The following is a 26758-nucleotide window of genomic DNA, read 5'->3' on the forward strand; positions in this document are numbered from 1 at the left end:
TGCCTAGCCTTTATATCTTCCATACACTTGTATATATCAAGGAGAATGTAAACAGCTACACCATAAACTCTGATGTACATAGGTATAATACTAGAAATAGACACAGTCTGCACATAGAACCACACAAAACTAAGCTATATGAATCAAGTTTGAGTTATGCAGGAGTACAATTATTTAATAAATTACCAGACTACATTAAGCAGATAAAACCATGTTCAAAATTTAAGAAATAATTATTCAAATTTGTTTCTAACCATTGTTTTTATTCTATTGAAGAATACTTAGCTCTTGAAAATTAACTTATGTATCACTTTTTTTTTTTTTTTTAATCTGAGTCTCTTTACCACATTGTATATTTCTCTTTATTTATCTTGGCTTGTATATTACTGTTTTATCCTTTGTTAATGTAAATATGATTATTGACGTGTCCCATACCACTGTATGATCAGTTGGACGAAACACAATACAATACAATAAAATACAATACAATACTACCCTGAACAATGGAAAAGGGCTAGGATACTCGTATTTTGAAAACCAGGCAAAGACAAGACAGACCCTAACAATTACAGTCCTATCAGCCTCCTGGACGCCCTCAGTAAGGTATTCGAGAAAATACCACTAAAAAGGTTAATAGGGCATATTACGGAAAGAGGAATAATTCGCAACGAGCAATTTGGCTTCAGGAACGGACATTCTGCCCCACAACTACTCACGCGATTCATAGAACAAGCTACCATAGGTTTCAATAAACGAAGGGATACAGGTTCGGTTTTCCTTGATATACAGAAAGCATTTGACAAAGTCTGGCACGAAGGCCTACTAGCGAAACTAATAGACCTCGAATTACACCCAGGCTATATAAGGCTAATCCAAATCTTATCTGGAGGACCGAGAGTTCCAAGTAGACGTACACAACACGCTCTCAAGCACGTGAAGGATTAGAGCGGGCGTAGCCTAAGGGTCCCTTATTGGCCCAATCCTCTTCGTCCCATATACAAACGGCATGCCCACTACGGAACTTACCACTATACACCTCTACACTAATGACACTGCTATCACAGTCCAACACCCACAACTAGCGTGCACTCGGAAGAGGCTACAAGTAACGCTACAAACTCTCGAGCCATGGCTAACGAAATGACGCATCAGGGTCAATGTTGGTAAGTGCCAAGCCGTGCTGTTCACTAGGAAGAACAGACGCATATGCAGACCAGTCAACATAAAACCGCTAAAGCTTTTCAATCATGGCATGACAAAGCCAAATACCTAGGAGTAGTCCTAGACCGAAAGTTAACCATGCTACACCATGTCAAAGATATCCAAAGGAAAGCTCACATTAGACTCAGTCAGCTATACCCTATACCTGAACAAAAAGTCCAGTATAAACACAAACGTAGCCATAAACATGTATAAGGCCTTAATTAGGCCAATAATCGTGTACGCAGCCCCAGCGTGGGGGTTCACCGCAAAGACGAACCTGGATAAGCTAGAACGAATACAAAATAAATGCATTCGAGCAGCGGCCAGACTCCCTTTCGACACATGAATACGCCAACTACGCGATATTGCGAAAATCAGCTCGATAAGGCGCCACATACGTAAACAAACACTAAGAATGTACACAAAATCATGGGGTAATAAGTTCAACCCGCTAGTAAGCGGGATCAGACGCTACAACGTCGATCCTTACACCAAGTACCCCACACCGAAACACATTCTGATCAGCCACAGAGTTTGGGAGACAGGGGGCCGCTAGCCGGGCCCCTCCGCAAGCTGACACCTATACACCACATAAACCCACACACTGCAGACAAAATGTACCTATGTAAATATGCTCCTTTGATTACAGCTGTCTTTATCCCAGGGACCAGGCGAGGAAGAATTGATAAGAAACAACACGAGAAGACAACGGTAACGCAGCCAGATGGCCAAGAATGAATCAGTCCACCTCCGCCCCCCCGAAAGAGACAAGGGAGCGGAACGCCAGCCCGCGCCCTATAATGAAGACAGCACTGCTAATATATTTACTTATGTGTTTGTGTTATCTCACTATTATTTAGGTAGTACACTGGATATGAGAGCAGGCAAGCAAGTCGAGCACCTGTATATATATATTTACTGTTAATAATAATCCTAGCATTGTTGCAGATCTGCAGTGACAAGTGTGTTCCAAAAACACCGCACAGAGGGACATCGCCAGGCGGCAGAAGAAGGCAGCTCCTTGCACCAAGTAAGGCTTGGCTCTTAATCCCCCTCTCCAAACGGATACTTGGCACCAGGGACCACCAGCTGCTGGGCCAAGGGACGAACCTGTGGCTCAGAGCCCAGACGCCAGTGGACCCGAGCTGACCCAGCAGTGACAAGGACTGATTCCCATAATAACAGACAATGGCAAGGAAATGGTTATGATTGCATGACACATTTTCCTAACTTACACAACCTCTGGAATTTTTCAGCCCACATCCTTGCAAGTGGTATCACAATATGTCAGGTTTTACACGTAGGTTCTTTCTCTTTTCAGCCTATGTGGTTTTTCCCTGACCCTTCAATACCATACTTCAACACCACCTTACCTAACACAAAATCTTGCCGTGGTAGTGAGTCTAACTTGGAAACCGGCAGATACTCCTTGTATCATTTCCCACTCTTCCTTGCTATCTCTTTCTTCTTAGAAATTAATAGCATGTCAGAGGCCATGTAGACTGAGTCGATGATCACGGCGGGGGAGCAGGCTACGGGGACCCCCAGTAAATAGAAAAAAACTCCACGGTATGCACTAGCCAGCATCTTGGTAGGTGTGCTAGGTACCTACTGATGAGCCCAACTTAGCACCCGAGGGAGAAACGCTGGCAACCAGGAATGAGTTAGCTGGAATATTTATAACGGACCATTTATATTGGTATTATAAATTTACTCATTCGAGAGAAATGTTTCAGAATCCCTATGGGAATCAACACCTATATCGCCTGATGAGCGTCGCCTTGGGAGAGGGAGTTGCCCGTTGCTCTACACAGTTAATTATTCCTGTAATTGATTTTGCAGGTGGCGCCCAATCTTGTTATTTATACTTATCTTAGGCACCATTTACCCATTTAATAATTTCAATAGCTTGTAGATGTTACAGGTGTGTGAAGCTGGTTGATCAGAATTTGATAATTGTCAGTTTGTATAGATCTCCAAATGCCGATGCTCATGTATTTCTTAAGAAGTTTGAATTAATAATGGAAAAAAAATGAAGTTTAAGGCCAAAGTTGCTGTTTGTGGGGATTTTAACACAGAGATGGCATATTCAGATTAGCAGATTTCTAGAAATTTTCTGAATTTACTAAGAACTCTAAATTTAACTTGCACAAACAAGCTTGGATAATATTATTGTAAATTTTTTGAGACATTTGTATAAACTTAGACTTGTTGGAGGGGGTTTTCACAGATCATGACCCTTTGCTTATATCATTATATCTTAACCAGTCTGATATAATTTACAATGATGAACCTGTTCTGATGTGGGTAAAAATTCAGGGTGATGATTATATTAACATATTTATTGAAAATCTGAAACAAATTAACTGGAGTTTTTTATTTGAATTTCAAATGGGAGAAAATGATATTGAAACTGTATTTGGAAATTTTTTAGATAAATTGGTTGAACTGTGGCATTTATGTTCACCACTGGTACAAATTAGTCGTAATGTTAAACTTAAAAGCAAGAAGTTGAACAGATATACCGATGAATTGACTCAGTATAGAGAAAGAATGCTTTTGCTGTATAGAATTTATAAAAACTCTTGTCAAGGAGGAAGGAGCAGAATGGCGGGTATAAAGCTAGTAAAAATTTATATAAAAGAAAACTTATCCATGCCAAAATTTTAGCTTGTGAAAAATATATTGAGAATGCACCCAAAAATTGCAAGGCAGCATGGGATATTATAGTACAAGAAAACATCCCTACTCATACTCGAGAAACATTTCTCGATCCGGAAGAACTGAATAATTATTTCTTAAACTCTGTAAAAGAAGGCAACAGGTACAGCTGAGAGTGACTTTCTTCACAATCAACCCTCCTGCTGAAACACTTTCCACTGGGTTGAAATCACATCTGATGAAGTAATTAAAGTTACCTTAAAATTATCAAACTCTAAGAGTATGGATTGTTATTGGTTATCTAAATGCATCATCAAAAGAATAATTCATTTGATTTCTGAACCTCTAGCTTTTATTTTTAATAAGTGTTTTGAGTTTGGATTTTTTCCTGATTTACTTAAAATTTCTAATGTTATTCCAGTATTTAAAAGTGGGGACAAAGAATTTCTTCAGAACTATCCTGAATTCTCAATTGTTCCAATAATTTCTAAAATATTTGAATCACTTTTGTATAATCAATCAATCAATCAATCAATACTGATCTGCATTTAGGGCAGTCGCCCAGGTGGCAGATTCCCTATCTGTTGCTTTCCTAGCCTTTTCCGAAATGATTTCAAAGAAATTGGAAATTTATTGAACATCTCCCTTGGTAAGTTATTCCAATCACTAACTCCCCTTCCTATAAATGAATATTTGCCCCAGTTTGTCCTCTTGAATTCCAACTTTATCTTCATATTGTGATTTTTCCTACTTCTATAAACGCCATTCAAACTTATTCGTCTACTAATGTCATTCCACGCCATCTCTCCGCTGACAGCTCGGAACATACCACTTACATGTTATAAACCTCATTTTAGGTCCATATTGAAAATTTAACAGTTCAACAATGATAAAGGTGTTTTAATTTATTCCACCTATTCAATACTTATATTATCACGTATAGTTGTTACATAATTAAATTCTTAGTTACATGGGACATGTTTCGCCCTCAATTAAGGGCATCTTCAGCCTAAATACAATAATCAAAAATACAACTAAATTAAAAGTGGACGTTAAATACAATCATCAAAAATACAACTAAAATAAAAAGTGGAAGTTAAAAGTTTAGTCTGTTCTTAAAATTCAGAACAATAAAATTGTGAAAAATGATAAAATAAAAAGATGCTAATGGAAAACTGTCTTATGATTAAACTATAATCTTGTCAGAGACTAAAACTTCTATTAAAATTCGAATTAAAACAGTTCATATAAAATATTGGAAAATCAAAGTGGTAGTAATAAAAAGTCAACGACATGAGGGCGTGTACACAAGCATAAACTTGATTGTCATGAATACAATCTTTTCAAGGCCGTTGATGAAATTCGTAGTAAGTAAGGCAGAAGCATCTATTGAAAAATTGTAAGAGGCCGTTAGCACCGGTAGGTAATAAAATGGCTGAATCCTTGCCAGAAAATGTCAACAGATGCAGAAATAAGTTTTCTGTAAGAAAAGGAAAAGAAGAAATAAGAAATTGAACGTAAGGAGAGAATTCAGTCTTACATAATTTTGAAACAGATGAGGACTTACATGTAAGTGGAAGTTGTTATTTCTTAACTACTGTTGAGTTGGTTGCTGCCCGTCTGTTGGCTCTAAGTCTGGTGTTATAACTGTGCTGCAGAGGCGGTAGCGAACTCGGAGGGGAAGGAATAGGGGAGTGCGGAAGGGAGGAGAGGATGGGTGGAGTCAAATGTGACGAGGCTGACAAAGGGGCGGAGTCAACTGCATTGCTGGAAGTAGGCCTAATATCTGTAGGTATGGGAGGAGTATTAGGGTTTGAAGAATTAAATATATTAGGTATCCTAAATTTATTCGAACTAACTGACTTTAATAATTTCGGCATTAATTCATGTAACATACTTTTATTGTCCGTGGTTTCATTGAGATTCTTTTGCTTATTGTACGTCTGATCTAAATAGATGTATAAACTTTCTAATTCATTCAGCATTCTTCCTTTTTGTATGTTTCTAATTATCATTAAGTCTTTCTCTATGGATTCAAATCTGTGGCCAGTCTCCCTCATATGCAATCTCATCGCTGAGTATTTCCTATGTTTTTCCGCGTTAACATGTTCCATGTATCTTGTCATAAAATTTCTCCCAGTCTGTCCAACATATGAAAAATTACACTGAGTACATTTAAGTCTGTATACTCCCGATCCTAAATAACGATTCTTATCATAATTAACTTTTTTATGATTAAAGAATATGGACTGGTTAGTATTAGTAGTTTTAAAAGCTATATTAAAATTATGTTTCTTGAATACGCTAGTAATCTGGTGTATAGCTGGATAATTAGAAACATACAAAAAGGAAGAATGCTGAATGAATTAGAAAGTTTATACATCTATTTAGATCAGACGTACAATAAGCAAAAGAATCTCAATGAAACCACGGACAATAAAAGTATGTTACATGAATTAATGCCGAAATTATTAAAGTCAGTTAGTTCGAATAAATTTAGGATACCTAATATATTTAATTCTTCAAACCCTAATACTCCTCCCATACCTACAGATATTAGGCCTACTTCCAGCAATGCAGTTGACTCCGCCCCTTTGTCAGCCTCGTCACATTTGACTCCACCCATCCTCTCCTCCCTTCCGCACTCCCCTATTCCTTCCCCTCCGAGTTCGCTACCGCCTCTGCAGCACAGTTATAACACCAGACTTAGAGCCAACAGACGGGCAGCAACCAACTCAACAGTAGTTAAGAAATAACAACTTCCACTTACATGTAAGTCCTCATCTGTTTCAAAATTATGTAAGACTGAATTCTCTCCTTACGTTCAATTTCTTATTTCTTCTTTTCCTTTTCTTACAGAAAACTTATTTCTGCATCTGTTGACATTTTCTGGCAAGGATTCAGCCATTTTATTACCTACCGGTGCTAACGGCCTCTTACAATTTTTCAATAGATGCTTCTGCCTTACTTACTACGAATTTCATCAACGGCCTTGAAAAGATTGTATTCATGACAATCAAGTTTATGCTTGTGTACACGCCCTCATGTCGTTGGCTTTTTATTACTACCACTTTGATTTTCCAATATTTTATATGAACTGTTTTAATTCGAATTTTAATAGAAGTTTTAGTCTCTGACAAGATTATAGTTTAATCATAAGACAGTTTTCCATTAGCATCTTTTTATTTTATCATTTTTCACAATTTTATTGTTCTGAATTTTAAGAACAGACTAAACTTTTAACTTCCACTTTTTATTTTAGTTGTATGTTTGATGATTGTATTTAACGTCCATTTTTAATTTAGTTGTATTTTTGATTATTGTATTTAGGCTGAAGATGCCCTTAACTGAGGGCGAAACATGTCCCATGTAACTAAGAATTTAATTATGTAACAACTATACGTGATAATATAAGTATTGAATAGGTGGAATAAATTAAAACACCTTTATCATTGTTGAACATACCACTTAGTCGAGCAGCTCTTCTTCTTTCTCTCAATTCTTCCCAACCCAAACATTGCAACATTTTTGTAACGCTACCCTTTTGTCGGAAATCACTCAGAACAAATCGACCTGCTTTTCTTTAGATTTTTTCCAGTTCTTGAATCAGGTAATCCTGGTGAGGGTCCCATACACTGGAACCATACTCTAGTTGGAGTCTTAACAGAGACTTGTATGCCCTCTCCTTTACAACCTTACTACAACCCCTAAACACCCTCATAACCATGTGCAGAGATCGGTACCCTTTATTTTCAATCCCATTTATGTGATTACCCCAATGAAGATCTTTCCTTATATTAACACCTAGATACTTACAATGATCTCCAAAAGGAACTTTCACCCCATCAACACAGTAATTAAAACTGAGAGGACTTTTCTTATTTGTGAAACTCACAACCTGACTTTCAACCCCGTTTATCAACATACCATTGCCTGCTGTCCATCTCACAACATTTTCGAGGTCACGTTGCAGTTGCTCACAATCTTGTAACTTATTTATCACTCTATAGAGAATAACATCATCCGCAAAAAGCCTTACCTCCGATTCCACTCCTTTACTCATATCATTTATATATATAAGAAAACATAAAGGTCCGATAACACTGCCCTGACGAACTCCCCTCTCAACTATTACAAGGTCAGAAAAAACTTCACCTACTCTAATTCTCTGAGATCTATTTTCTAGAAATATAGCAACCCATTCAGTCACTCTTTTGTCTAGTCCAATTGCACTCATTTTTGCCAGTAGTCTCCCATGATCCACCCTATCAAATGCTTTAGACAGGTCAATCGCGATACAGTCCATTTGACCTCCAGAATCCAAGATATCTGCTATATCTTGCTGGAATCCTACAAGTTGAGCTTCAGTGGAATAACCTTTCCTAAAACCAAATTGCCTTCTATCGAACCAGTTATTAATTTCACAAACTTGTCTAATATAATCAGAAAGAATGCCTTCCCAAAGCTTACATACAATGCATGTCAAACTTACTGGCCTGTAATTTTCAGCTTTATGTCTATCACCCTTTCCGTTATACACAGGGGCTACTATAGCAACTCTCCATTCATCTGGTACAGCTCCTCCGAGCAAACAATAATCAAATAAGTACTTCAGATATGGTACTATATCCCAACCCATTGTCTTTAGTATATCCCCAGAAATCTGATCAATTCCAGCTACTTTTCTAGTATTCAACTTTTGTATCTTATTGTAAATGTCATTGTTATCATATGTAAATTTTATTACTTCTTTGGCCTTAGTCTCCTCCTCTATCTCGACATTATCCCCAAAACCAACAATCTTTACATACTGCTGACTTAATACTTCTGCCTTTTGAAGATCTTCACATACACACTCCCCTTGTTCATTAATTATTCCTGGAATGTCCTTCTTGGAACCTGTTTCTGCCTTAAAATACCTATACCCCCCTTCCATTTTTCACTAAAATTTGTATGACTGCCAATTATGCTTGCCATCATGTTATCCTTAGCTGTCTTCTTTGCTAGATTCAATTTTCTAGTAAGTTCCTTCAATTTCTCCTTACTTCCACAGCCATTTCTAACTCTATTTCTTTCCAGTCTGCACCTCCTTCTTAGTCTCTTTATTTCTCTATTATAATAAGGTGGGTCTTTACCATTCCTTACCACCCTTAAAGGTACAAACCTGTTTTCGCATTCCTCAACAATTTCTTTAAACCCATCCCAGAGTCTGTTTACATTTTTATTTACCGTTTTCCACCGATCATAGTTACTTTTTCGAAACTGCCTCATGCCTGCTTTATCAGCCATATGGTACTGCCTAACAGTCCTACTTTTAAGACCTTCCTTTCTATCACATTTATTTTTAATTACCACAAAAACAGCTTCATGATCACTAATACCATCTATTACTTCAGTTTCCCTATAGAGCTCATCTGGTTTTATCAGCACCACATCCAGGATATTTTTCCCTCTGGTTGGTTCCATCACCTTCTGAATCAGCTGTCCTTCCCATATTAACTTATTTGCCATTTGTTGGTCACGCTTCCTGTTGTTCGCATTTCCTTCCCAATTTACATCTGGCAAATTCAGATCTCCCGCTACAATCACATTTCTTTCCATGTCGTTTCCCACATAGCTGACTATCCTATCAAATAATTCCGAATCCGTGTCAGTGCTACCCTTTTCCGATCTGTACACTCCAAATATATCAAGTTGCCTATTATCTTTAGAAATGAGCCTTACACCTAGAATTTCATGTGTCTCATACATTACATACATACATACATTATCATTATAGACTGTTATGCCTTTCAGCGTTCAGTCTGCAAGCCTCTGAGAATTTACTAAACGTCGTCACAATCCTCGATTTGCAACTAGTGTTGTGGCCTCATTTAGTTCTATACCTCTTATCTTTAAATCGTTAGAAACAGAGTCTAACCATCGTCGTCTTGGTCTCCCTCTACTTCTCTTACCCTCCAGTGTCTCATCTTTAACTTTTTCATAGCTTACAAATTCTTCTTTCACCAGAATGAACACTCCCCCTCCCACCATTCCTATCCTATCTCTACGATACACACTCCAGTGCCGTGAGAAAATTTCTACATCCATTATATCATTTCTCAGCCATGATTCAACTCCTATTGCAATATCTGGTAAATATATATCTATTAAATTACTTAATTCTATTCCTTTGTTTACAATACTTCTACAGTTCAACACTAACAATTTTATGTCATCCCTACTTGATTTCTAGTTCCCTGTTCCCTTATCACCGCTCCCTAGGCCATCCCGTTTCCCTGAATGTACCTCCTTATTACCCTTCCAAACAAATTTCCTAACTTATATGTACCACTGCGGTTTAAATGAAGGCCATCTGAGTGCAGATCCCTATCTCCTACCCACCCATTAGGATCTAGAAATTTCACTCCCAGTTTCCCACATACCCACTCCATAGTCCCATTTAAATCCCACTAACAATTTTAAATGGAACCATTTTGATTAGAATTTTCAACAGAATAAGTTTTAGTCTCTGACAAACTAGTTTATGGTTTAATCATTGACAGTTTTTCCATTAACATGTTTGTATAATATCCCATTTTTCAAATTTTTATGTACTGAATTTTAGTAACTGGCTAAACTTTTAGCTTCCACATTAATATAAGGTGTACTCTTGAAGATTGTTTTTAGGCTGAAGATGCCCTAAATTGAGAGCGAAACATGTCCCATTTAACTGATAGTCCGTTCATGTAACCACTATAAGTGGAAATTAAAGTATTAAATAGGTGGACTAAAGAACACATTATTTATTAAGTGGTTTGTTCCCAGCTGTCAGCGGAGAGATGGCGCGGAATGACATTAGTAGACAAATAAGTTTGAGTGGCATCTTTAAAAGTAGGAAAGATCACAGTATGAAGATAAAAGTTGGAATTCAAGAGGGCAAATTGGGGCAAATATTCATTCATAGGAAGGGGAGTTAGAGATTGGAATAACTTACCAAGGGAGATGTTCAATTAATTTCCAATGTCTTTGAAATCATTTAAGAAAAGGCTAGGAAAACAACAGATAGGGAATCTGCCAGCTGGGCAACTGCCCTAAATGAAGATCAGTATTGAGTGATTGATTGATGAATTGATCCTGGTTGATTGGATATGGACGTTGTTTGATAGGTGAGGAAACGATGTATTCAATGGCGTGTGTTACCGTGGTAGTCCGTCCTATCTTATTGGTGATAACCTCCGGAAAATCCTTCAGGTGTGGCTCAGCTCCTCTTCTTCACTCGGTCGAAGATGTGTTAATCGGTTATCTCCCAGATTTACGTCAACTTCCGTATCCTTGTGAGTCCGAAGACTTCCATCATGCCAGGCGAACCTCAGACGTCTGTCTTGTCCCAAAAAGACTTTATGAGCTGCATAGTCTAGGATCATCTTGTATTCCACCAGAAAGTCATGACCTAATATGATGTCCAGTATCAGGTTCTGAATCACTGCAATATCAATTACGATAAGCATGTTCATACATTTAGCGTTTAGGTTAGTCTGTCCTTGGATGGAACAGATCACCCCGTCCGCGGCTCCCACTACCCTTCCGAGATCGTGAGTTTTCATAGGCGGTAGTAATCTGGCAACAGTCCCGTTCACAAATGAAGGGCTTGCTTGGCTGTCGAGTATGGCTGAAAAATTCTCGTTGCCAATCCTTAACATGGGCGGGGTTGGCCTGTTCTACTCACTATCGGACCAATCCTTCTCCTACTTGACCAGGGTTGTTTGTCTGTCAGGTCTTGAGGCACCTTCCTGTTCCCGGTACCATATCCCCTTCACCCAGAATGGGCCGGTCATAGTTTCTCTGACGTCGAGGCTGGGCACTTGTTCTTCAGGTGTCCTGTTCTTGCACACTGGTAGGAATTCTAACTATGCTGGGCTCTTCCATAGGTTTGCTCTTAATTTCCTCCTCCAGCTGGGCGATGATTCTGCGAAGATCATCAAAGGATCTGGGTTGTGATACTTTCACTAGGGGCCGAATCTTATCGTGGAGTAGCTCTGTGAATTCTGGTGAGATCTCGTTTTTGCTTCCTTCCGGGTGCAGACGCTTGAAGAGTTGGTACTTCTGCAGGGCAAAAGTGCTAGCTCTCATGCCAGTGGGTTGTGGCTAAGTCAGTAGCTTCCTTTTTACGGAGCTCTTAACCTTTTCGCAATTAAACCTAGCGAGGAATTCCCTCTTGAAGTCCGCCCTGTTAAGATTTAATCGCGGTGTGATGAGTTGCACGAAGATGTCCTCTGGTAAACTAGTCTTTCCTAATAGGTTGACCGATCCCTCGACGAAGCTAGTCGGGTTATCCTCCAGTCACCCGTGGAATTCCGCAGGGCTCTCTATAATCACCTTCGGGTCTAGGTGTCCTGTATTGCCGGCTAGGTTTGAGGAGGATAGAGGTGTGGTGGTATGTCCTGTTTGGGTCAATCTACTTTCTACTGCGTTGCGGATGCTTTCCCTTATATTCTGCACATCTCCCTCTATGGTCAAAATCCGGTTTTCTATCCTTCCTTCAACAGCAGAAATACGGCTCCTAAGATTTCCCTCGATGTTAGAGATTTTCCCCTCGACTTGTTGTTTTATGCCGGAAACCTGGATTTCCACCCCCCTCCTTGAGGTCCAAGATATATCCCCTTCCAGCTGGCTTACTCTACTATCGATCTGGTCAACCTGTGCCAGTTTTGACCTGATGTCCGATATCTGCTGCGTTAATTGATTGGTCATCGCTAATTTGTGAGCAATTTTGTCATTTACGGTTGAAATTTTTTATTCAAGGCCCTGTTCTACATTGTATACTTTTGTTGTCACTTGTCCTATCTGTTAGCTTGAGAAATTGCGCCTGAAAGTTTGTCATTTATGTCTGAAATTTTGTTGTTCAGTGCCTGCATCATGGTCATTACGTTAGGACACATTTTGGTTGTATTTACCTCTTCCTCTGTCTCTTGAGTCTTCATGGACTTCAATGAAAAACTTTTTTCGGATCTACTCCCTTCTCCACAAGATATTCCCGTAGTCGCGTCTCCCGCTCGTTGGGAGATTCCTCTTGGTAAGTTTGTCTTCGAGCTGTTTGAGCATCTTATTCTCTAACATGACTTGCATTTTGAAATACTACACTCGTATTCACTCGTAAATTTTTACGTCCTGTCACGGTCGCCAGTTAACGTACTCACAAAGACACACACAAGATGCTATCAGTTGGTACAAGGAATTTTATTCACATATATACACAAATTAACACACACATAACCTTAATCACAGTATCACAAACAAAAACACTTCACTTGTAGAGTATCAACAAAGCTGCCATCCTTAAACAGTTGACAAATGACACCGAATACCAATGACGTTACACGTGGAAACACAGTTGAAAATGGATGACTACCGATCAATTCAACATGGAGACTGCATTAACTCGGCATGTCAGCTACTAAACAATAACTTCCAAACCACAACTTCAGTAACTCAACAGTAACTAAATTCACCGTCAGGATCGCCCCTTTAGATAGGTGCCTGGCCAGGCGTCCAGAAAGTTACCTTACAAAAATAGCTACCTTCTTGAATATTCCAGGAGTAAACTATTTCAAGATTTAAATTATTGTGTCCACCTTTTCAATACAAATATATATTTTTAGTGATTAAATTCTATATGAATTAAAAACACCAGTTAGGGACATGTTTCGCCCTAGTTATGGGCATCTTCAGCCTATATTAACCTTAAGGTCAAGAATTAAAACTATAAACATTGGACCTTAAAGTAAACTAACTTAATACTAAATACAATTGTCTTATGCTATTTACATAGTTTACAATATGTACAGTATGTACAATATGTGCATTAACTTTGCCAGAATTTATGAACATTGAATTAACTTATTTTATAATGACTAGACTTCCAATTGTGGATTGGATTGATCACAGCGTGAGTTGGGGTTTCTTCAACTGTTATGGTCGCCTGAGTCGTAAGAATTTTTACAAAACCGGAATCTTGGTTAAAGTCGTTCATTTTAGGGTTAGAATCAGTTTGAATATTCCTTTAGAAAGAAGCATGGTTATGCTTTAAGGTTGAAGCTGAGAGTATTTCCTGAGTCGCTGACTAACTTTACAAACATATTAAACTGGATTTAACTTGAAAATCTGAATATCTGCATTTAAAATGGAAATTATAAAAATTAACATTCAATAAATAAAATTCACACTCGTCGAACCTTGTACTCACACTGACTTGTTACCTGCTTACTTACACATACGTTATTTGAAGGGCGCCAGCTGTCACTCAGTACAGCAATAATAGAATGAGACTCTTGACCATCTCTAGGGTGTGGGGTAATAAGCTTACTTTTGACAACATACCATATAAGTTCTGGGAAAAGGAGATTGGCGTTCGGTTTCCCCATTAATTTTGAGGTTAAGATATTTTACTGTCAATGAAATGAAACTATGAATTCGTTTGATAGAACAATATATATTCTTTAAATAATATATCAAAAAATAGTGAGTCTTGTTGCGATAAAACAGATGAAAATATGAAATTATGACATTGCAACTGAAAGAATCTAGGCATGAATTTGAATTCTTCTTGACCGGACATTTAACAATTTATACGAAATATTTCCCTCACTGATTCACTTGACGGTACCTTCAACACTTTGAGTGTAATTACGACGTAATCCATTGCTCTGGTGTTTACTGTAGATGTGTCACGCCTAACGTGGTGATACATCCTTGCGACTGCTTCTTCTCCATATCATCTGACTTCTTTGTAAGTCAATATGGTATGACCTCTTGGTAGGTCCAGGGTTGCCCTCTCTGACTCCTTGGTAAGCCTTGCGTCCGCGTCTTCCACTAAGTGACGGACCAACCATTTGGTCTCACTCTCTCAATGACCAATAATTAATGGCTCACTGAGTCTTCTCCATCTCTCGTTCACACTCGTTGGCTGACCACCTAAGGCCTCTTGATCTAGTAGACTACTTCACTGTACTGCATCCGTATAAGTAATGACTGACGCTACAATGTGCACCCACCTTATATAGACGTTGGTTGACACAACTACGTAATCTCCAGAAATAACAATGACATACTCCCACCTACGCGACAGATATTACGCACAGTGGTGAAATAGCCCCGCGGCGATCGACTTCGTGCGCGCATATCTAAATAAATACAATGACATAGCCATGGAGTGGCGATGACTTGGCAGAATCGCCAGTGGTGTCGCAATATAACAACGTCACTTCCAATCTCTGATATATACAACAATTCTCACTGTACAGGTATTGAGTGTTATACTACACATACGTATATATGTATACATCTAAGTGCAATCTTGCAAGCAACAGGCAATTGCAAAATTGAATAAAACGGATAATTACAATAATAGTACAACATCACAGATAACATAATAATAATACTGACATAATAATAATAATAATAATAATAATAATAATAATAATAATAATAATAATAATAAAATACAGATAAAATCATACAATAATAAAAATACAGATATCATCTTGTAACGGGATTTGAACCGTTACAAAGCGTGTATGTTGGAGACATATTGTTGATATCATTCATTGCTTATCGGATAAAAATATTTTGTAAAATTCCGTCATTCTTGTTGATTAACTTCCCATTGGTGCATATTCAATCTGGGAGGAATATGAGTTGTGTGTGACTGGATAAGAGAAAAAACGGGGAATTAGAATGATGAATGTGGAACCCAATACAATAATAATTGCAGGGTGAGTGTTTATCGTATGAACTTACATGTTTTTGTCGACGTTAGCTGGGACCAATTGTTCCAGTTGTGTCTGAACGGCTAAGCTTGCTACTCCTAGTGTAGTATTGATGCTGTAGCGAAGGGGTGGAGCATTGTGGGGAACGGGGCGTGAATTTCAAATCGTGCGCCCGTATTGTTTCTTGAGAGCCGTTACTTGAATTGGATTGGGCGGGTCTGACATTAGGTGTGCCTATTGGAGCGCATGCGTCCTGTGATTTAAACATACTGGGAGCTTTATTCTGATTTACGGCCTGGATGAACCTCGGAGTTGTTTCATATAACGGATTTTTGTTATCGATGACATCGTTAAGATTATTATTTTTGTTATAAGTTTGATCCAAATAAATGTACAAGTTTTCCGTTTCGTTCAATAATTTCCCCTTGCCTAGGCTTTTAATGACCGTCAAATCATTTTCTAATGAGTGAATTTATGGCCTGTTTCTGTCATATGCTGGCTCATGACTGAATACTTATTATGCTTGGAAGCATTGTAATGTTCCAGATACCTCGTGTAAAAGCTCCTCCTGGTTTGTCCAAAATATGTGAACTCACATTGGGCACATTTTAAACTATAAACACTGGATCCTGAGTAAATGTTGTTGTTATTATTGACTCTATTGTGGTTGAGGAATATGTTCTGATTATTATTTATTGTCTTGAAGGCTATGTTGACGTTGTGTTTTTTTTTTCAAATATTAGTGATATGATGGATAGCCGGGCTATTATACGTAAGTGTGGTGTAGTTGTTTGTCTTTGATTTCTCTGGGACTAGGTTGGACGATAGCCTAATTTTGATCTTATTAATTAACCAATTGATTACATTTACTTTAAAGCCATTGAACCGAGCTAACTGTCTTATGTAATTTAGTTCTGTGTCCAAACTTTTTGGCGAAAGAGAAATTTTAGTGCCCTATATATTAGACTATGATAGGTAGTTAGTTTTTGGGTCTTAGGATGTAAGGACGAATCTTTAATAGTTAAGGGTGAATGAGTAGGTTTCCTAACAATTTGAAATTCAAAAGTGTTATTCAAGCGTGTAATTGTTAAATCTAAAAAAATTTAAAGAATTGTTGACATCTTCTTTGGTGAATCTGACGTTAGGATCTATTTCGTTCAGTGAGACGCATATATCGTGACTGTTAGTAATGTCCTTATTGATGATTACGAAAGTATCGTCAACAAACCTTAGCCACAAACTAATGCCCTTTATTTGTGAAATTTTTGTATGTTCTATATAGTCCATGTAAATGTCTGCTAGAATGCCAGATAGAGGGTCACCCCCCCTCCCCCCCTAGGCCTTTCTGCTGATAATATTTACCATTAAAGGAGAAGTAATTCTTGTTTAGAACGAAATTCATTATCTTCATGAATTCTTCAATTTCCATTTTACTGAGGCTGCTGTGTTTATTGATGTTGTCATGCATAATTTTAATGGTATCTTTAGTAGGAATGCTCGACATATGCTTGTGACATCGAAAGAACATAAAACATAGTTGGGTTGCAGTTCAAATTTCTTCAATATTTTGCAGAAATTAATTGAATTTTTTAAGGGGTATTTATTGTTGAAAACATAATATTTTCTTTAAAACCTATGAATGAATTTCAATACTTTATAGGCAGGGCTATTCCTGCAATTTATAATGGGACACATTGGGGTATCCTTCTTATGAATCTTAGGTAAAGCTCTGGCGGTAGGGACACTGGGGTTCATGTTGAAAAGTCTTTTTTGCTCTTGTTCGTTGAAAAGAAAATTAGAACTTTTTACTAAAGTTTTTAAATTTCGCTGAACTCTTACAGTGGGATCTTTGTTAACTATCGAATAACTTGTATCATTAAAAAATTCTTCTGTTTTTTGGAGTGTAAAACTGTTTGTCTAGTAGGACTGTGGAACCTCCTTTATTCTGCCTTTGTAACAATAATGTTATTGTTGTCTATTTTTGTTTTTAATTTCTGAATTTGTTTTTTATGATTGAAATCATAATTAACTTTTAACTCTTGGGCCAGTTTAGGTAATTTCTTTTTAACTTCGTATCTAACATTGTTTCGAATCTCGATGGGGAGTTTCGAAATACCGGTTTCTACCTCTGCTACTGTATTGATGATGTCTGTTATTTTATTTCGGCTAGGCCAATTATACTTTAGGCCCTTATCCAATATCCCAATTTCTTCCTGAGAAAACTGAACGTTCGTCAAACTGACTACTGTGGATGTGTTAACATGTGGGGATACTGGTCTTTGTGAAACCTTGTTATGTGTGGGAGATCGTACCTTAGATTGCATTAATTGGGAGAGTTTTTTATTGAGTGTTGCTTGCTTCCTTTCCACATGTAGTTGGAAAGAATTACATTCCAACGGAGACAACATTTGGACCAAAAATAAATGAACCTTATATAATTGTAAATTTAAGAGGGCTTTCTTTTTGTACGCTGCTTTAATTTCATTTCTTATACAAATCTCGACGACCTTGTTCTGAATTCTATTCGTATTGGTTATACCCTTTCTCTGCGTGGGTTTTAGAAATGTTGGTACCAATTATTGTTCCAGACATTGTTTTAAATAAGCTATATCTTTTGTTAAATTGCCTATTTTGACCTTAAGATTCAAATATCTGTTTAAACGATAATTTGCCTGGTTGGCTATCAAGTTACAAGTAATCTTGAAATAGTTTACTTATTGTATCTTCAATACGGAACAAAATGAGATTAGTTACTTGTAACTATTCCAGACTGTCCAAAACATAGATTACAATGTATAGAATATTCTTAATCATTCTAGTGTCTATACCATTCTGGAATTTACAGTGTGTTTCACAATTATGGGTTACAATTTATATATACAGGTAAGAATAAATTATAATATTAATTTACAGGTATTTAAATTAACGGAACTCATATCAATGTCTATGTACAACACATGTTCATGACATAACCTCACACACAATACGATCATTCAACTACATACTAATACAAAATACAATTACTAATACAAAATCGATGTACACTTCCCAGCTATACATACAAGAAATAATAATAATAATAATAATAATAATAATAATAATAATAATAATAATAATAATAATAATAATAATAATAATAATAATAATAATCGTAAAATAATAATAATATTCAAGCTTGATATCTACATTAGTTACCCACTGGTGAGAGAATACCGTTTTCAAATTATACCTGTTTTCACACTTGCATTAAACATTGTTTCTAGAAACAATACTCCTGGGCATGTGTGTAATGAAAATGGATTCTAGTGTGTTTGACAGTTTGAAGAAGCTTCCCAATATTGAAAAGAATAATAAGCCATTCACAGATTTTCCTTGATTATAGAACGGAGTGAGAAATTGAGAGCTGGACTAAGAGAGGTGTATGGCAATTTACAAGGAAATTATTAGTCAAAACTAAGGCTAAAGAGTGACAATTTCTGAGCTGAAAAATGCAAGGTGTGTTTGCTTACTGCTGGATGGAGTCAGCAGACAGTGGATCTGGGGCAGAACTAATTATTCCCTGTACAATTTGTAAGGAACTGCATAATCAAAGACATTTTTGCTATCACTCACACCTTTAGAAAGTGGAAGTGCAGCTAGGTACATGTAAACACTTGAAAAGGAACTTTAAAACTTGGCATTTCAGAATGGTTGTCTAGTTCAAAGGTGGTTGGCATTGGAACAGATGGTGATGCTTATCTGCTTGGTACACACAGTAACTTAATTCATAACATTGGACAAAGCATCAAATATATAGTGTCTGTGCACTGCACAGCATGTAGGCTTCAATTAGGTGTATTGAGTTCTGTGAAATGATGTGGATTATGTTGATGAACATGATTCATTACTGAAGTTGCTCTACGAATTCTACCAGTAGTCTCCCAAGGGGCTACAAGAACTGAGATGAGAGTTTGGATATTTAAGTATTTGCACAGTGTAAGATGGATGGCCAGAAAGGTTGGTTGCGTATCAGCTCTAGGTAATAAATTTCATATTAATCTGTACTGAAAAGTAATATAATGTAAATCAAAAGCTAAAGGTTTCCATCTATTCAATACTATTTGTTGTAACCTTAAAAAAAGTTACATAAATTTGTTGAAACTAGTTTTGGTCTTACTGGAGACCATCTTCAGTCAAAATAAATAAAAGTTAAGGCAAGACAAGAATTATAGATAAAATTGATGAAATAAGCATGTGTTGCTGAAATGCAGTGCAAGACAAGTAAAGATTTGGATGTCAAAACACTCATCCTGTGCAAGCTCTCAGCCTCCCTCCAATTTGAAGAATGCACCTCACAGAATACCAGCACTTGAGGAATCTTTTAGAACTCAGCTGAAACAAGTGTGAACAGAATAATGTTGATGGGATAGTGCTGAGATGTTCATTTGTTTCCAATATGGAAAAAAATTAGTTTTTTGCCTAAGTGGGGCTGAGAGATATGGAATGTTGGGCGATTGCTGCAGGGAATTTGGAGAAAAATAAAGAAGTACCGGTACATAATTTCTTTTTATTTAAAATAGGAATTAATAGATCAAATAAAGGGTGTGAATAGGTGGAAACCTTTACATTATAGAGTGAAAATGTGTCAAAGGTATCTTTACAACACACTTGGAAAAAATCAATCAATCCAATCAATCAATCAATCAATCAATCAATCAATCAATCAATCAATCAATCAATCAATCAATCAATCAATCAATCAATCAATCACCATTGATCTGCATTTAGGGTAAAAGGTCTGCTAAGAAAACCTGACTGATCTCACATTTGTTCTGGATTTCTTAGAATCCTGAAGAATTTGTCTCTCCTATTTCAGAGAGAGCAGCTATTTCTCAACACTACTGAACGATGTGTAAAACGAAGATAAATTTTTAACAAACACCTCCATTGGTGGCAGCTGAAGGGAGTTGGACCTGCTCTTAGTTCAGCTGTTAATTTGCAGAAAGAAAAACTGATGATTGAAGAAAAGATTTCTGGTTCATGGAACTGTAGACAAACCCAGAACTTTATCTGATACCTTCGTATGGCCAACTGGAACTGATCTGCAAAATTATGGTGTTGATGACATCTCAATGTTGGCAGAACATTTCAGGGAGCAACTTGTAAAATGTGAAAGTGGTGGGAATTACATAAAGTGACAAAATGAGTCGTATGGGTTCAAAGTCCTTGGAAGAGTAAAAGAAGCGTTGGAAATATTGGAGTTTCATATTTTATCTACTGAGTGTGTTCTTCCAGTCTCTACAGCATCATTTGAGCGAGGATTTAGTTAGATGAACCTTATACAAGACAGATTCAGATCATCATAAGAACATTTTTTGTGATTCGATGATTTTAATTTAATTTTGTGTGGCTATTTCTAGCCGGGTGCAGCCCGTGTAAGGCAGACCCTCCGATGAGGGCGGACGGCATCTGCCATGTGTAGGTAACTGTGTGTTATTGTGGTGGAAGATAGTGTTGTGTGTGGTGTGAGTTGCAGGGATGTTGGGGACAGTGCAAATACCCATTCCCCGAGCCAAGGAAATTAACCGTTTAAGGTTAAAATCTCCAACCCGACCAGGAATCGAACCCGAGACCCCTGTGACCAAAGGCCAGCACGCTAACCATTAGCCACGATGATGTGTAATATTAATGTACCTGCAGTAAATGAATTTGATACTGGTTTTTTCAGTAGCAAGACCACACAAGGCATCCAAGGTAAGATTGTAAGTCTAACAGTCCTTCTATAGCTCTTTCTGGATTGTTTAAATGTTAAGATACCGAGGTGAACACCAAGTTATAGGAATCAGGTTGCTGGGATTCTTGATGGCTCGCTCATCAATTCAGAGAAAATTTCTGCATCTCTGGGACACAAAAAGGCTAGGAGTGGAAAGGAATTGGCTGTGGCGTTAATTAAGGTGCATTCTCAGCATTTGCCTGGTGTGAAATGGAAAACCATGGAAAACCAACTTCAGGGCTGCTGTCTTGTTGTGTTGGGCTGGAAAGAATGAGTCCCAAGAGAGGACCAGAAGATGGGTACAAGCATACCAGGCGATGGAATTCAGAGGGCAGTAATTTAATTTTAACAACAGCAAAAATTTGACCTAGAACATTTCATAAAATTTAACAGGTTAAAGAAAGGGGGAGGGGGGAGAGAAAAGTTATAACATCCAAAAGGATGACTAATTAAACAGGAACAAATTTTAAACAATAAATATCAATTAGAAACTTACATCACCAAGCAAAATTAATTAAGAAAGAAAAATTGAAACTGCCAAAAAAATGTGATAATCCTGCTAAACCTTGATTTTACTTGAGGTGAGTCTGAATGTCGTCACTGCAGTTAGTCCAGCCATGATCGCTTACGGAAGTAGATTGAAGATAATGGTGAAAATTACTGTCCACAAAATTAGTTCACTTGAAGTTACAGGGTTGAATAAACTCAAAATTAAATGAAATAACAGTACTTAACTTCTACAGTTGTACATCTTCATCATGAATAAATAAATCTTACATAAACAAAATTATGTATTAGAAAACCAATTAACAACTAACTTAATTTTTGCAAGAAAGTGAACATGGACACAGTGAAGCAAGTTTAGTACCGATCAAGTTAAACGGATCAGTCATAGATTATTGTATATATGTGCTTGGTGATAGTGGTAGTTATACATCACTTTATGTGTTTGGTGATAGTGATAGTTGTACAGTACTACATTACATTATGTGTTTGGTAATAGTGGTAGTTATACATTACTACATTACATTATGTGTTCAGTGATAGTGGTAGTTATACATTACTACATTACATTATGTGTTTGGTAATAGTGGTAGTTATACATTACTACATTACATTATGTGTTTGGTAATAGTGGTAGTTATACATTACTACATTACATTATGTGTTTGGTAATAGTGGTAGTTATACATTACTACATTATATTATGTGTTTGGTGATAGTGGTAGTTATACATTACTACATTACGTGTTTGGTGGTAGTGGTAGTTGTACATTACTACATTACATTATGTGTTAGGTGATAGTGGTAGTTATACATTACTACATTACTTAATGTGTTTGGAGATAGTGGTAGTTATACATTACTACATTACATTATGTGTTTGGTGATAGTGGTAGTTATACATTACTACATTACATTATGTGTTTGGAGATAGTGGTAGTTATACATTACTACATTACATTATGTGTTTGGTGATAGTGGTAGTTATACATTACTACATTACATTATGTGTTTGGTGATAGTGGTAGTTATACATTACTACATTACATTATGTGCTTGGTGATAGTGGTAGTTATACATTACTACATTACATTATGTGTTTGGTGATAGTGGTAGTTATACATTACTACATTAAATTATGTGTTCAGTGATAGTATTAGCTATACATTACTACATTACATTATGTGTTAGGTGATAGTGGTAGTTGTACAGTACTACACTACATTATGTGTTTGGAGATAGTGGTAGTTATACATTACTACATTACATTATGTGTTTCGTGATAGTATTAGCTATACATTACTACATTACATTATGTGTTTGCTGATAGTGGTAGTTATACATTACTACATTACATTATGTGTTTGGAGATAGTGGTAGTTATACATTACTACATTACATTATGTGTTTCGTGATAGTATTAGCTATACATTACTACATTACATTATGTGTTTGCTGATAGTGGTAGTTATACATTACTACATTACATTATGTGTTTGGTGATAGTGGTAGTTATACATTACTACATTACATTATGTGTTCAGTGATAGTGGTAGTTATACATTACTACATTACATTATGTGTTTGCTGATAGTATTAGCTATACATTACTACATTACATTATGTGTTTGGTAATAGTGGTAGTTATACATTACTACATTACATTATGTGTTTGGAGATAGTGGTAGTTATACATTACTACATTACATTATGTGTTTGGTGATAGTGGTAGTTATACATTACTACATTACATTATGTGTTTGGTGATAGTGGTAGTTATACATTACTACATTACATTATGTGCTTGGTGATAGTGGTAGTTATACATTACTACATTACATTATGTGTTTGGTGATAGGGGTAGTTATACATTACTACATTACATTATGTGTTTGGTGATAGTGGTAGTTATACATTACTACATTACATTATGTGTTTGGTGATAGTGGTAGTTATACATTACTACATTACATTATGTGTTTGCTGATAGTGGTAGTTATACATTACTACATTACATTATGTGTTTGGTGATAGTGGTAGTTATACATTACTACATTACATTATGTGTTTGGTGATAGTGGTAGTTATACATTACTACATTACATTATGTGTTTGGTGATAGTGGTAGTTATACATTACTACATTACATTATGTGTTTGTTGATAGTGGTAGTTATACATTACTACATTAAATTATGTGTTCAGTGATAGTGGTACTTATACTTTATTATACTGCTGTGGGAATGGTACACTTTGTGGGAAGCTACCATAGTATTTCCGTCCAAACAGCCTTATGTGAATATTTTTTTTTTGTTAGGGGCTTTACGTCGTACCGACACAGATAGGTCTTATGGCGACGAGGGGATAGGAAAGGCCTAGGACTTGGAAGGAAGCGGCCGTGGCCCTAATTAAAGTACAGCCTCAGCATTTGCCTAGTGTGAAAATGGGAAACCACGGAAAACCATTTTCAGGGCTGCCGATAGTGGGATTCGAACCTACTATCTCCCGGATGCAAGCTCACAGCCACGCGCCTCTACACGCACAGCCAACTCGCCCGGTCCTTATGTGAATATAAGGCTGCTGTCAATGAAGTCAACCCGAAAAATGCAGGAGTACTTTATTGTTCTCAAGGGCACAAAAAGTTCCATAAATCTGCAAGATTTTTAAAACGGTCCAATAATCAACATACATACATATATACATACATACATACATTATCATTATAGACTGTTATGCCTTTCAGCGTTCAGTCTGCAAGCCTCTGTGAATTTACTAAACGTCGCCACAATCCTCGATTTGCAACTAGTGTTGTGGCCTCATTTAGTTCTATACCTCTTATCTTTAAATCATTAGAAACCGAGTCTAACCATCGTCGTCTTGGTCTACCTCTACTTCTTTTACCCTCCATAGCAGAGTCCATTATTCTCCTAGGTAACCTATCCTCCTCCATTCGCCTCACATGACCACACCACCGAAGCCGGTTTATGCGTACAGCTTCATCCATCGAGTTCATTCCTAAATTATCCTTTATCTCCTCATTCCGAGTACCCTCCTGCCATTGTTCCCACCTGTTTGTACCAGCAATCATTCTTGCTACTTTCATGTCTGTTACTTCTAACTTATGAATAAGGTATCCTGAGTCCACCCAGCTTTCGCTCCCGTAAAGCAAAGTTGGTCTGAAAACAGACCGGTGTAAAGATAGTTTCGTCTGGGAGCTCACTTCCTTCTTACAGAATACTGTTGATCTCAGCTGCGAGCTCACTGCATTAGCTTTACGACACCTTGATTCAATCTCACTTACTATATTACCATCCTTGGAGAACACACAACCTAAATACTTGAAATTATCGACCTGTTCTAGCTTTGTATCACCGATCTGACATTCAATTCTGTTGAATTTTTTACCTACTGACATCAATTTAGTCTTCGAGGGGCTAATTTTCATACCATACTCATTGCACCTATTTTCTAGTTCCAAGAAATTAGACTGTAGGCTTTCGGCACAATCTGCCATTAAGACCAAATCGTCAGCATAGGCCAGACTGCTTACTACATTTCCACCTAACTGAATCCCTCCCTGCCATTTTATACCTTTCAGCAGATGATCCATGTAAACTACGAACAGCAAAGGTGAAAGATTAGAGCCTTGTCAAACCCCTGTAAGTACCCTGAACCAAGAACTCATTCTACCATCAATTCTCACTGAAGCCCAATTGTCAACATAAATGCCTTTGACTGCTTTTAATAATTTGCCTTTAATTCCATAGTCCCCCAGTATAGCAAACATCTTTTCCCTCGGTACCCTGTCATATGCTTTCTCTAGATCTACGAAACATAAACACAACTGCCTATTCCTCTCGTAGCATTTTTCAATTACCTGGCGCATACTGAAAATCTGATCCTGACAGCCTCTCAGTGGTCTGAAACCACACTGGTTTTCACCCAGCTTCCTCACAACGACTGATCGCACCCTCCCTTCCGAGATGCCAGTGAATACTTTGCCTGGTATACTAATCAATGAGATACCTCGATAGTTGTTGCATTCCTTCCTGTTCCCTTGCTTATAGATAGGTGCAATTACTGCTTTTGTCCAATCTGAAGGTACCTTACCAACACTCCATGCTAATTTTACTACTCTATGAAGCCATTTCATCCCTGCCTTCCCACTATACTTCACCATTTCAGGTCTAATTTCATCTATTCCTGCTGCCTTATGACAATGGAGTTTCTTTACCATCCTTTCCACTTCCTCAAGCATAATTTCACCAACAACATTTTCCTCCTCCTCATGAGCTTGGCTGATCACAACCCCACCAGGATGATTTCCTTTTACATTGAGAAGATGTTCAAAATATTCCCTCCACCTCTCCAGTGATTCCCTGGGATCTATTATGAGTTCACCTGAATTACTCAAAACACTGTTCATTTCCTTTTTCCCTCCCTTCCTAAGATTCTTTATTACTGTCCAGAAAGGTTTCCCTGCTGCTTGACCTAGCCTTTCCAGGTTATTACCAAAATCTTCCCATGATTTCTTTTTGGATTCAACAACTATTTGTTTCTTTCATCTACGTACAAATCCCTGTCTGCCTCGGCCCTTGTTTGGAGCCATTTCTGATAGGCCTTCTTTTTACGTTTACAAGCTGCTCTCACTTCATTATTCCACCAAGATGTTCACCTTTTCCCATCTTTACACACAGTTGTTCCTAGGCATTCCCTTGCTGTTTCTACTACAGCATCCCTGTATGCCACCCATTCACTTTCTATATCCTGAACCTGCTTACTGTCTACTGTTCGAAACTTCTCACTAATCATATCCATGTACTTCTGTCTAATTTCCTCGTCGTGGAGATTTTCTACCCTTATTCGTTTGCAGACAACCAGAAAAGAAAATC

General features: G+C 37.2%; 1 protein-coding gene across 1 annotated transcript in view; it reads right to left on the reverse strand.

Moving 5' to 3' along the window:
• LOC136863899 (mitochondrial potassium channel ATP-binding subunit) overlaps positions 1-26758 on the reverse strand; it is a 789801-nt gene that overhangs the window by 688927 nt on the left and 74116 nt on the right. The window lies entirely within an intron of this gene.

The sequence above is a fragment of the Anabrus simplex genome, chromosome 2 (assembly GCF_040414725.1).
Source record: "Anabrus simplex isolate iqAnaSimp1 chromosome 2, ASM4041472v1, whole genome shotgun sequence".
Lineage (NCBI taxonomy): Eukaryota > Metazoa > Arthropoda > Insecta > Orthoptera > Tettigoniidae > Anabrus > Anabrus simplex.